The sequence below is a fragment of the Manis javanica genome, chromosome 1, assembly GCF_040802235.1.
Source record: "Manis javanica isolate MJ-LG chromosome 1, MJ_LKY, whole genome shotgun sequence".
In the NCBI taxonomy this organism is placed as follows: Eukaryota; Metazoa; Chordata; class Mammalia; order Pholidota; family Manidae; genus Manis; species Manis javanica.
Window position 1 is genome coordinate 167,903,862 of NC_133156.1, and position 13,989 is coordinate 167,917,850.

At 41.2% G+C, this 13,989-nt stretch overlaps 1 non-coding gene and 1 gene segment (V, D, J or C); both read left to right on the forward strand.

Annotated features, from left to right (window-relative positions):
* The window catches only part of LOC118971267 (immunoglobulin kappa variable 2-28-like), a 628,396-nt gene that overhangs the window by 24,472 nt on the left and 589,935 nt on the right, over nucleotides 1-13,989 (forward strand).
* On the forward strand, nucleotides 12,704-12,826 carry LOC118967556 (small nucleolar RNA SNORA42/SNORA80 family). The gene has a single exon (XR_005054695.1). It is a non-coding gene; the product is annotated as a small nucleolar RNA SNORA42/SNORA80 family (small nucleolar RNA).

Consider the following 13,989-nt stretch of genomic DNA (forward strand, 5'->3'; position numbering starts at 1 on the left):
GAAAAAGAATGCATTCTTAACCTACCCCCCATGCCCTTGTTCTCCATCAAACCTCTTTTAAGATGAATTGATCTAAAAAGGCATGACTTCAAAAATAAAAGTATGGTTTCCCAACATTAATTCATAAGCTCTTAGAGCTGTGCTGAAAACTCAGTTTGACGGGACACTGACATCCCTTCATTGTCTGAGTGGTGACAGAAAAGGGGTAGTGATTGCCCACAGGGCAGGGGCCCAGCCTGCTCACCTACCCTGGACTAGCTGGCTCTCTTAGCACTGTGATTTGATTAGGTGTCCTTAGCAGTGGCCCTGATTCAAACAAAAGATTAAGAAAACATATAATTTAAGCCCAACCTGGGGTAGGTGTTTGTCTTGCAAGTCATGTTCTCATCTCTCATTTGTCTTTTCTTTCCTTGAAAGATAAACATCTTCTTTCCTTTGTTTTCCCATCTAAGGTGTTTATCATATAAGGCATCTTGCTAATCAGAGCTGTACTACCTTCAAAATACATTCATTCTTGCCAATGCACAATAATGTCTATGATTGACTAACAGTGAAACCAGGCTTCCACTCAGTTTTGTCTTTCACTTACATATTACATGCCTCAAACAGAACTGCCTCTGCTTAAATCTCTAAAGCCAAGGAAACAGAAAAGGAAAAGCCAACCATTGTTGATCTCACCCTCAGAGGTGCCCGGGCCTTTGTTGCTGGGGAAGGAGAGAAAAGGGAGGGGAGGTGAAGCCACAGGGGCTCAGGGCCTCCTCTACCTTCAGCCAGAGCAGTGCTCCTGCCATCTCTTTATAGGCAGGGCCTCCATGTAGATTTTATTTGAAGAAACAATTCCAGTGCTGAAAGCAATTCTGGCACCCACTGCCCTAGCCAAGCACAGGGACCCTGACAGTCCTGCCATTTCCACATGCCGGCCGCTGGCCGGGCTCCTCTTCCATCTCTCTTGCTTTTCTTTTGAAGACTTTTCTTATTTGGAAGTTGATTTCTCCAGGATCTACCATGCACATAATCTGGTTATTTCTTTTTGATGTATTCAAGAAGAACTTTAAAAAAAAATTTAGGTTTTAAAAAGCATTGAAAAATCAGTGTTCATTGTAGAAAGTTAGAAAATGTATAAAAGAAAAAGAGGTGACTAAAAATTATCCTCCAATTCCATGACCCAAAGACAGCTACTTTTAACACCCAATCCAACACAAAATTCTATCCTTGTACTTACAGTATATTCGGGAAACCTATCCACTTTATTCAGTTTCCACTGCCACCATCCTAGTCCAAGTCTCTTAATCTGTTAAAAATAGGAACCCAATATATTATTCTTTGGGTTAAAACATTTTAGCAGCTTCAATGGACAAGTAAAGCCCAAGGGGCTGCACTCTCTGGCTCTGGACTTCTTTTTCTAGTGAACAAACACCACCAAGTTCACTCTGCAGGCCTCGTGTCAGCTCCCAGTGGCTCCTCCTGCACCATGTGCCTAAGGAATTCCTTCAGGTGTCTGGCATGTGTTGGCACCCACCCCTGGGTTCCTGTGCTAATACAGATGACTTCCTCTCTGGTTATTTCCCTGAGAATGTAAGAAAGGAGATAATCATGTTGCCATCCTGCCTCCTTAAGAAAGAGCTCATTCCTACTTAACAGTCAGCTGTGCCCTTTTATGAAGTGCCAGCTGCATCCCTATGACAATGTCAGAATAAACAGATTTGTCCATACAGCATGCCTGATCACCAGGGAGGGCTCTGCTTTCAGTACTGGCAAAGCAATACTGTTACCATCATTGTCCCCCTCAATCACAACTACATGCTCTGTGGTTCTATTGTCCATGGCAAGTTCCCTGGCACTAAGCTGAGACTGGGAGGCTTGGGATCAATGGGAAGTACATCTCCACCTTATAACATCAAACGGGGGTGGCGCTGGTGCTGACCAGGTTGTGTGGATGAGTATGAGACCACTGGTGTCTTGACTACCTATGGAAGGCTGGGCTTGCGTCATCTCTGCCCCTCCTGTGTATGCCATCGTGTTTGTGGTGGCATTGACCTCAAACTTGTCAGAAACACCTCCTTCATCAACTCTCAGTTTCCCAGGTGATCATGACAATGATGGTACTGTGGAGAGGTTGGTAACTATGTCAAGGCTAATGCTGCCACACAAAGAGCTTCACATAGCTCTTCCGGGAGACTGGCATGGTGGCTGGGGTGCTGCCCAGAGCACCATCTCTACGTCCAGGGAACTGCCAGAGCTGAGGGAAGGACCTCCTGAGTTGAATAGGAATCTCACTGGCTTAGTCTTCCAAATTCCTACCCCTAACATACCTGTCATGGATCTGACCTGATCTCTAGAGAAAGCTGGAAAATAGTTACAAAAGGTTACATTACAAAAGGTGAGGCAGGTGTTAGAGGGACCCCTCAAGGGTATCCCAGGTGAAAAAGAGGTTTCAGTGAGACCTCCACCTCTGGTGTTGGATCAGCCATGGCTCTTAACAACCACTTTGTCAAGCTCATTTTCTAGTATAAAGATGAATTCAGCGACTGCATCTGTGTGGTGGACTCCATAGCCTACGTGGCCTCTAATTAATAAGTACTCTGGATCATCAGCCCCAGGAGCAGCATGAGAAGAGTTGGCCTTGGCAGGGGGTGGCACTGGCTGCTATGAATTGAATTATGTCCCCCTCATATTCATATGTTGAAGCCTGTCTAATGTGATGGTATTTGGAGATGGGGCCTTTAAGAGGTATTAGGTTTAGATGAGGTCATGAGGGTGGGGACCCCATGATGGGCTTGGTGTCCTTATTGGAAGACCCACCAGAGAGAAGGCAGCTGTTTAGAAGCCAGAAAGATAGAGCTTTCAGCAGAGACCAACCACGCTGGCACCTTGACTTTAGACTTCCATCTTCCAGAACTGTAAGAAAATAAATTTCTGTTGCTGAAGCCACCCAGTCTCTGATATTTTGTTATGGTAGCCTGAGATGACTAAGACACTGGCCCACTCTATTCCTTTGTCCCTGAGAAGCTCATCCTCAACCCATTTCCAGGCCAGCTTTCCTGAAGAGGAGGAGGGCCTTATGGAGATCATCAGTCTCATCAGTAAAGTCTATGCTGGACCTCCCCACAAAGGATAACAAGTCAGGAGAAACAAATGAAATCAAAACAAAAGCAAAGCAAAACATCAACAAGAAGGACACAGAATGCCCCTAAGCAGTCAAATCAGACAACCGAACACAACAAGAGAAAGAAGGAGGAAGAAAGAAAAGTAAATAGAACCATAAATTCCCAGATTGAAATTTCTTCCATGGGGGCCAATGAGATTTTCTGAGCAGAATCAATGTCCTTGCCTTGGGGACTCCAGTGGAAGACTTCTGTGATAGAGAATTCAGGAACCAAGAGTCAGACCTGAAGCTTCTTTCTTTTCTGATGTGCACTGGCAACTCCTGCTTCTCCAAGTACATGATTCTGAACCACCTGACAGGAATAAATGAACCCTTTAGTAAATGACCTGTCTTGGGACAAATCTTCCCTCACACTTCACATGCTACTCTATTTTTGTAAGACTACATAACAATTTAAACATTTGTGTAGTGATATATAGTTACACACGATTTTCAAATACATTATCTATCTAATTCCAGTTCTTACATTCCAGTGCAGATTAGCCACTCATATAGCCATGCATTCTACTTGGGAATCTCCAGTATTGGGTCACTATTCCCAATGTCTTCAGGAATTTTCATTTAAATGCTGAATGGGTCACTTTTGAGCATTCCACCTTCCCTTCCTATGCTCCAGGGCTCAATCTCTTCTATATTGCCCTGTGGTCTTTATCTGAAGATAGAGCTTTCAGCAGAAACAAAAATGCTCAGTGTGAGCACAGAGGTTGCTCAATAAATGTTTGTTGAGTGAATAAATCTCAAGAATAAGACTCAAGAATAATAATTCAAGAATAAGTTGAGTGAAAATCTGCATTTAAATTAATAGCTTAATGTGTTTTATCAGCTTGTCTGTGTCTTCTCAGTTAATTCTCTCATAGTTTTGTGCCCTTTAGACAAAGGGATGTGTTTAATATGGAAAACTAGTCTGCCTCCCCTCCACAGCTCATTGTCTATGCTGAAATCACAGCAGGCTATGAGTTGCCCAGTGAACATGCCAAGTACTTTCCTTCTTACCATCTGCACACAAGCTTTTCTCTCTGTCCGGAATGCCCTTCTCTCTCACACCCTTGGCCACCAAATAAACTCCACTCATCCATCACTGCCAAGTCTAAATATCATGTCTGTTCTACAGATTTCCCACTTCATCCATCCAGTCAGTCTTAGTTGCTTGCCCCTGTTGCACTTTGTAGATGCTTCTATTAAAGAATTTATAACATGGAATTAAAATAACTTATTTGATTGATGTTTTTGTCCCTTTCCTAGACAAGTGAATCCTAACTCAGACTGCATAGCAAAATCACCTGAGGAACTCCTGATGAATCAGAATCTGTGCGATGGAGCTTGGGGATCTGGATTTTTATTTAACAGGACCTCAGTTGTAATCTTGCACAATCCTTTGGGCTGGTTTTAGGAAATCATTGCTTAGACTATGTGGTTCTTAAATCAAGACAAGCATTTTACTCGGCTCTGTATCTTAAGCTTAGCATAGGAGGCACTCAATACATGTTTATTGACCTACACTAAATTGATTATAACTTCCTGCATGCAGCTTTCAAACTCTTGATTTTAACAGAGGAAAGGGCAGGATATAAAGAAAAAAAGTTGCTAATTGTGGAATTTGCATCAATTGTTCAGGAGAGATTTGGGGGCAAAGCAGTGTTCCTAATGATTGTCTACATGACCCATAAATAAGAACCCTACATAAAGCAGAAAGTCTCTCCACCCCCTAAACTTACTAGAGGCTCATGCCCTGGCTTTGATTACAGGTTGTATAAACTGGTTAGGGGAATCATCTCAGTCATGTATGTGTACATCAGCTTCCTTTCATCCTTTGCTGTTGACAACCAGGATGTAGAGTCCTATCAAGTATTAAATTGATCACCAGAGGACAAGATGGCTTAGTGCTGCTTATCTAGTTTGAAAAGAATTCAGAAAGTTCTGTCTTGGCACACTTCAGAGAATTAGTTAAACTGAGAGCTTTCAATAGTTCTTTGGTCTCTTCTCTGCTCAAAAGCAGCTAAGTTTCATGACCAATAGCACAGACTCTATTGCTCTAATAAAATGAGACAAAAAAAACTAGCTTGAGAATATTGGTAACTCTCAAGAGATCTCTTTATCTCTTTATGAAATAAAGATCTTCTTATCAGAATAGCTCAAAAGTACTGTGAGAATATTAGCTACTAGAACCATAAATAACTGTCAAATCTTCATATCATTTAATTGTATCTCTTGGGCAGTATCGACTTTCTGCTTCATCACACATTGTACTATTGTAAAGTTCCTTAGCAGTAGAGTATATGTCTCATTCCCGTTTGTATCTATCTTATTGCTTTGACCCTTATAAACAAGCCCTTATGAAGTGTTTAACCTGTTTCAGACACTGGTTAAATGAGATAATGTGTTTGTAAGTCAGTAGTCAATGGATAATAGCAAAAAATACTTGTGGTACCCACACTATCTGCCTGAAACAGCACCAGCCCGCTGAGTTGGGTGACTGGTTGACTGGTGAGGCTATACGTGCTGGGCATATGCCATGACATGTAATGAGTGCGGGCTGACAGCTTGAATTGATGGCCAGGTTGAGATGCCCCAGCAACTTCCTTCTCAGTGTATGTTCAGAATTATGGCTTTTATTCTGACTTTAACCCCTCTTTGAGAGTCAGGCAGAGCATTTCAGTTTCTCAAGCCAAAAAGCTTGTGTTTTCCATGTTTAACAGATCCCTTCAGTACATAAGGTAACTGTGGAGTGGTGCAGTCATTCAACACAAAGTTGATTACACTGCAGCCGATTTCTGACATAGGTGGGACTGTATCCCAATCAGAAGCTACTGTCCCTCACCAACTCCAGTTGAAATTGCACCTGTGCACTTCTCACAGGCTGTGCCTTGAGCATGACAGGTTTCAAAGCTGTGGCGAAGGCACCGTTGGGGGTCGGCTTGGAAGCATTCACAGCCCCATACCTGAAACATCTCTATGGGTACAAGGAAGGTACTGCTCCCCAAACCACTCGTTGTTGGGATCTGAAGCTCTAGGAATAACCCAGTGATTGCATTCTTGAGGAGGTTCTAGCAAGGTGATTTCAGAGAGTCATTCAGGGAGGGTGAAAAACCTACAAGGAGAAGGCAGAAGAGTTCGATTTACATGGGACTACAGTAAGGCAGAACTTAGGTGTGCCTGTTAGAAAGGACCTTAGGTCACCTATTTCTGATGGCTCAAGATGGAGTTTTTTTTAACTGGGCAAGGTCATAGTGTGGTGAGACATACCCAGCATCCCTTGGGTTCATCCCCCATAGTTTTCTTTGGGCTAAAAGCTCACCTGGCATGGTTTGGCTTCACTGCCCAAGTTATGCTACATGGACCGCAGTGAGATCAATGAGTAGCTGAGTGGCAGAGCAGTAAGGGGCATTCAACGAGGAGGGCCTGGGCAGTGGTTCTCAAGCCTGTGGACACATGAGAATAGCTAAGAGATCATATTATAAAGATACACTCTTCTACCCCAGCCCAGACTTGCTGAATCTAAGTTGTCTGGGGTAGGGGGATGGTGCCTGAAAATTTGAATTTTAAATATAAATGTAATGCTGAAGATGATATGAGCAGTCATCTCTTAATAGTCATTACCATGTGGCGAGCACTTCCAGAGTGCTTAAGTTCATTAACTGATTTAATATTTACAACAGTCCTCATTCCCATCTGTGGATGAGGAACAGAAGGTAACTAACTGGCTCAGGATCACACAACTAGATGATGACCCAGCTGGGTGAGGCTGGGACTCAGGTGAGGTCCTGGTACAATATTTAAGGAAACTCACTCAGGATTATTCAAACACCTCTCAGGGAATAAGGGCCTCCTTAAATTTTGTGCCCCAGGGCCTCATTTGCGTTGCTTGAGTCCTGGCCTCTGAGCTGAGTTTGAATCCCAGAAGCCTCTCTTCAGAGCACAAACTCTTAATCATAAAACACGCAAATGCTGCAGAGAAAAATCTAACATACATAACTTTCCTCTCTCACCTCTATGTGACAGCCAAGATCTCCCTTCAGGAGAACCTGCTGCAAGAAATGTAGTTGGTGGAGATCTTCCAAAGCCAGTTTTAGAACCTGCCATCGCTTTCATGCGAAGGCTATGTACTTCCAGGGCTGGTGGGTAACTTTTGCTGGACCATTCCTGCCCAACATAGTACTGCTCTAAAGGACAAAATCTGCTCTGGCGTCCACATTCGCCCAGCTAAGACTGTGTCAGACCTCCACTATAGTTTAGCTCTTTCTGCCCAATCCCCATTCCTACTCTCAGACCAGCATCACCATCAGAACAATCTCTGCCTTCTCCTGCTCCCCTCTTCTTTCTCTTTCACAATTGTTTCCACTAATAAATCTCCTGCATCTCTAATTCTATCTTAATGTCTACTTCTTGGAGAACCTGGAATGACACACCACATCTCTCTATTATGTTAGTAGATTTGAGATATTTTTGGCTGAGACCCATAGTAAGAAAAGAATGTTTCATCTTGTCACAGTATGTGTGTATGTATGTATGTATGTATGTATCTATCATCATCTATCATCTATCTGTCTATATGAATATGTATCATATATATGGAAAATATTTCAAAAATATGCAATGCATGATTCTTTTCTATCTCATTTTTTATAGAAATAATTCCTGGTTATAACCTACTAAAGTGCATTCAAGACCAAACATACTAGACAGGCCATTTCGTTTCACCCACAGGCGGCACTTGCTGATGCTCACATGACAGTAGCATGGACATTTGATTGGCTCCTCATCAGCCAGTGCGGGAGGCTTCTTGCCTTTTATTGATCTCCCCAATGGTTTGTTTCTTATATTGGCTTCTTTCCTGTGGGATGTAGTCCTACTTTGATTAGTATATACTATGACCTCAAGGAAATGAATGCCAAATCAAAAGATTTATATGGGTACTTTCCAAATTGTTTTAATGTCAGGAGCACCTGGAAGCCAGGACTCTTATTCGAATACCTTAGATTTAGTACATTTAAGGTCATAATCCACAAAATAAGCATTTACTTATGTAATGAAAACACATTTCTTATGTCCTGCATGAATACTAGGTTCCCCAATGTTCATTTGATACTTGCTAGGGCTCAGAATTAGAAAGCAGAGGCCAGTTCCTAAGATTAAGAAATATTTATTGGATTAAAAAAATTTTAATAGAGAAATTCTCTCCATTTAATATTTGGTTAATTAGGCAAAGTCTGATTCTTTTTTTAAATTTTAGCTCAAGGAATGTCATTTGTCTTCAGGAGCATGTTTTGAGAGGCAGTAATTCAGGCTGTGGACCCTGTGTTCGTAGCCTGGTGGTTCACCAGGACATTCGGCTCATGAATTTGAAAAACATGTCAGTACTGTTCAGTTTGTTAATTTTGTTTTGAGATATCTAGCCTAGAGAAACATTCAAAGTTATAGAAAATGATTTATGCACAAGAATGTTCATCATGGCATTATTTATAATGTGTAAAATTGGGAAAAACCTTAATTTCCAATAGAGTTGGTTCAGTAAACCATGATACATCCATAAGAATCTGTGATAGGGCAACACTAGCTTGCATTTATTTTAGTGACAGAGCAACTGGTATTCCCTTTAGACAGAGCATTAAGTCTCCAATTTGCCACTTTCTCCACTCTTGCCTATTGTCTAATACCCAGGCTGCTTCACTTAACTACTTTTGCTGCCTGGCCCTGCTAGGCATTGAGGTTTTGATCCCTGGCTGACATGACACAGTCCAAATTTTTTTGCATGGTATGGACTGAATAACAGTCCACCCAAAGATGCCCATGGCTTAGTTTCTGGAACTTACAAATATGTTACCTTACAAGGCAAAAGGGATTTTGGAGATGTGATTAGGTTAAGAATCTTGTGATGAGAGGATTTTCCTGTAGTATGTAGCTGGGTCCAATGTAATCACAGGGGTCCTTTTGAGATGAAGCAGAAAGATCAGAGTCAGAGAAAAGATGTGGATGGAAGCAGAGGCTGAAGTGATGCACATTGTAGATGAAGCAAGAGGCAATGAATCAAGTAATGCAGGTAGCCTCTAAAAGCTGGGAAAGCAAGGAAACAGAGTCTCCTCCAGAATCCAGAAGAAATACAGCTCTGCTGACACCTTGATTTTAGCCTGTAAGACCCATGTTGAATTTCTGACCTCCAGAATGTAAGTGAATAATTCAGTATTATTTTAAGCCACTAAGTTTGTGGTGATTTGTTACAGCAGCAATAGGAAAATAATGCACATAGCATTCAAATTGGGTCAGTACCTGAATTCAGCTCTCCCCTTATTTCTTGTTTCCCTCTTTGCTCCATTCTCTGTCCACCCTATAAGCTCTCCTCACCAAATTCCTCATCATTCCCCAGGACGTCAGGGTTTTCACACCTCCATGTCTTTGTGTCATTCCTTTTGCCTAAAATCCCTTCCTCCTCTCTGTCAAGCTCCCAGAAGAGATAGAGGGAGTATTAGTATTTCTCAGTATTTGTAACTAGTAAGAGAATTTCTTCTACCCAGAGTATGGATAAACTGAGGTTGATGAAAGACACCAGGATCATTCCTTAAGTTTCCTACTAAAAGTAGAGCATATAGGAATCCCATTAACATACCCTAGAAGAACCAGCTGAAGGTGTTGTTGTGGAACAACAAGCATGTTGTGGAACATATGGGGAGTCCTTGGCACAGAGTCCCTCAGTGTCATAGAGCTACAGCCCCAGGAAGCCAATACAATGGCAGGAGTAAAGGCCAGCAAGGAAAAGTGGCCAGTGGTGTGGCCTCCCAGAGACAGAGCTGTTTTTTTTCCTTTCTGTGTTTCCTAAGTTTTAGGATTTAGCACTTGGTTAAAATACTACGTTAACTTAAAAGATTAGTTGGGACTGCAATCAACCTGTTTCAGTTTTACCTGTAGTATCAGCTGGCTCAATAGAGTGGCTGTCCACAGTAGGACAGAGAGAATTGCTCCACCTGGCACCACCCACATCTACACTGATTCAGACAGCCAGGGAGCCCCTCCCTCCACCTGCCCGCCCAAATTGGCTGCTCCTGGGCTACTGGGCACCACTCAGTCAGAGTCCTGGCTGGGCTCACTGCCAAGTTTGCTGAGCTGCTCTATTTTCCAAGAACAACAATGCCAGCAGAGTGACCTCCTAATATTGTTGAGGCCCCTGCAACAATTTGCCAGGGTCTTTAGGTATGGTATGGATCATACATACCTAGGGAGGATACATACCATGCCCTGGGATCAGTTCCCTGCATTTTGCCAGAATGGCTTGTTTTGAAGAAGGGAGACATTTCCACTTTCAGATCTGGTGTCCATTCATTATATTCTAGACAGCTTCTGCTTCCACAGGCAGAAGCACCACCTTAGGCTCTGGGCTCACCGTGCCCCCAACAGTTCCTCTTTACGGGACCCTTGAGTATGGTGTATCACCATGCAACAGTGCAAGCCTCAGGTCTTCCATAGCATCCCTTCCTTCAGTGCGGCCTGGGACAGGCAGGGAAATGTCAGAATCCTGACATTCTGCGGCCATTGCTCCTCTGTTCAGTTTGCATGCTGGGAGCCACTTCCAACAGCTACAACTGGAGGTCATTTTCATATGCCACTCCTAGCATTATTAATCCATCTAGTGTGTCTCAAAGGGAGTAGGCGACGGTCTTGTAAACTCGATACTATTTGATGTTTCAGCAGCCTTCCAATTGGCTTCTGAGGACCTGTCTTTCAGGATTTCTTCACCATAATTAGCCCTTGGCATACTTTTAGCTTGTTTTCAGGGTATTAAGGAATCTAAGTGGAAAGACTCTGTTGAGAGATCAGTGGAGATAAGGGGAACACAGCATCACAGGTGCCACAAAAGTCACCCCCTCACTGCAGACATAAGGCAGCTTAGATTTTCTGATATTCAGCCAGAAGTTTCCAATCAAGATATCGATAGTGAGGGAGAGAGGTCACATTTCCCTGGCCGCCTTTTTAATGTCTCCAGTAAGTTTGCTCTATTTCTGATAACAAAGCTTTCATGCGCTGAATCATCAAATTCTATTCCTCTGAGATCTTTGTGATAGATTGATTTCTAATCCTAGATAATGAAATTTTTTCTTTTTTCCCCATTTTTTCCTCACAGGCATTTAAGTGGAAGTTGAAACAGGTTGCATTTGGACCTGCCAGCTATATTGCTTGCTGAACTGAAGCTCCTAGATGTAACTTTGAAAAGTTTGTTTTGTCCTCTCTGGTTCTTCCCTCAATGTGTGTCTATTCAGACAAGCCCATTTTATGGATTATGGAACAGAGGTAAATGGGAGTAGTTATGGAGAATGAGGAGTTTCATTCAGTACTTCTTTTTTGTTGTTGTTCAGAAAAGAAATTTGATTTGAATGGAAAGCCCAGAAGCCTTTAGCTTCTACATTTACATGTTTGCTGGAGTTCTGGTGCCAATTTTTATCTGCTTTGGATGAGAGGGAGGCAATTTGCGGTTGATTGTGCATTTACAATGCAGTGTGTGGTTTCTCATGAACAAACAACAGATTGCATCACATGTCTACTAATGACATATTCTCTCCCGTAGTGCATGGCAATGCTTGAATACTGAGAAATTGTTTTAAAATCTGAAGGGCTCTCTTTTGAAATCTAGCTGCCACTTTCTTTCTCTATTCCCTGTTCAGTCTCTAACTTTGAAAGAAAAATCTGCATCTGCTGCCATATCCCCACCCCCACTCCCTCTCTCACTGGGTCCTGGGCCACCAATCACTCCATAGCAGCTCATTTCAAAGGTCACCGCTGACTCCTCAGGGCCAAATTCAACCTCCACACCTCCCAGGCCTTGGCTCACCTGATCTCTGTAACACCTGATTTCATGTCTTCCTTCATAAGGAAAATATATGTGAACCAGGTTGAACTATCTCAGTTCAATATCCTGAAATTACCCATTCTTATCCTCCCTTATGAGGATATGAACCCATCTTTTGTTCAAAGATCTGTTCTTGATACTTTTCCCTTCGATTTCTTCTACTATCTTACTCTATCAATAGTTTGTCTTTCCTATACTCAGCATTCCTTTATCTACTGCCTCCTTCCAAATCAAACTATAAACATGTTCAAAGGCATCGAATCTTTAACACACACACTCTTTCTCTTTCTCTTCATCCTTGATCTGTATCCTTTTTGACGATTAGACCATCTGTCTTTCCTTAAACAACTAAATTGGTTGACAGAACAGTTTCCACTTGCTATCTCCAAATTCTCACCTATTATTTTCTCTTGAAAATTTCAAATGATTTTTTTGGCATCTAATGAGATGATTATGTGTTTTTTTTTTCTCATCTGATCCTTAAGAGTTTTTAAAATTCAATCTTTTATTTGATATTTTGCATGTCACAATCATTTACCCTTGTGTTTCCTTCTAAGAGTTCTATAGTTTTAGCTTTTATATTTAGAGTTTTGGCTTTTAATTTATTCTTGTCAAATTTGGGATTTATATTTTCCTAGAAAGTGGTTCTGAAAGTATTTTTCCCAAACCAGCAGCATCAGCACCTCCAAGAACTTGTTAGAAATGCAATGCCTCTGGTGGGCCCCTCTCTGTGGGCCTCTCAGAGCATGCCAGGAAAATTGCAGCCTCAAACCATTTCCCAGCCTCCTTACCTGTGGGCTGTGAGCATTAAACGGGGTTGCACATTATGGGGGAGTGGGAGAGCCAAAGAAATGCAATGTCTCACCCCCAGACCACTGGATCAGCAACTCGGGAAGTAGTACCCAGTAATTGTGTTTACAAGCCCTCCTGGAAATTCAGATGCACAGTCAGGTTTGAGAATCATTATTCTGCAAATGCATCCTTTTCATCCATATTTATTGAGTTAATTGGTATACAGTGTTACTTGTTCTTTTTGCTAATATTTTTAAAATATTAAATCATATCTGTGCTCTTATTGCTAATATTGTTAGTTTTGTTCTCTTTTCCTTCATGTTTATCATATTTGCCAAAAGTTTGAATATATTATTGGTTGTTTTAAAGAATGAACTTTCTTTTTCTTGATCAACTTTTCTGTTTTTGCTCTTTTCATTGAATTAATATTTGATTTTACCTTCATTGATTCCTTCATTTTACTTTATTTTGTGGTTCCTTACATAACTTCCTGAACTGAATGCTTTATTTTTAATCTTTCTTATTCTTGGATACAATGCATTTATAGCTATAACTTTTCCTATGTATATACTTTGGCCTCACCCATAAATTTTCTTGTAATAGTCTCACATCATTGTTACTTGCTTCTAAATAGTTTGTAATTCCAATTTTGATTTGCTCTTTTATATAGGAATTTCTTTGAAAGGTTTTTAAAAAATTTTGGAGGAATATTTTGTTTTCTTTTTCTGACAGTAAATATAATATACCATACACATCTGTATAAATGCACATTTGTTTTGTTGTTAATTGTTCCAATATGGTCTGAGAATTTGGCCCTTTTGGGATTTACTGAGGTACTCTTTGGGGCTTGACATTTGATCATTTTGTAGAAAGATTTCTTTCTCTCTCTCTCAATATTCACACATAAGAGAATGAAACTCTGTCTTACACCATTCACAAATTTGACTCAAAATGGATTAAAGACTTAAACATAAGACCTGAAGCCTTAAAACTTCTAGAAGAATGCACAGGGAAAAAGCCCCTTGGCATTAATCTTGGTGAAGAATTTTTGGATATGACACCAAAAGCATAAGCAACAAAAGCAAAAATCAGTAGGTTAGACTATCTCAAATTAAAAAGTTTCTGCACAGTGAAAGAACAATTAACAAAATGAAAAGGTAATCTATGGAATAGGAGAAAATATTTATAAACCATGTAT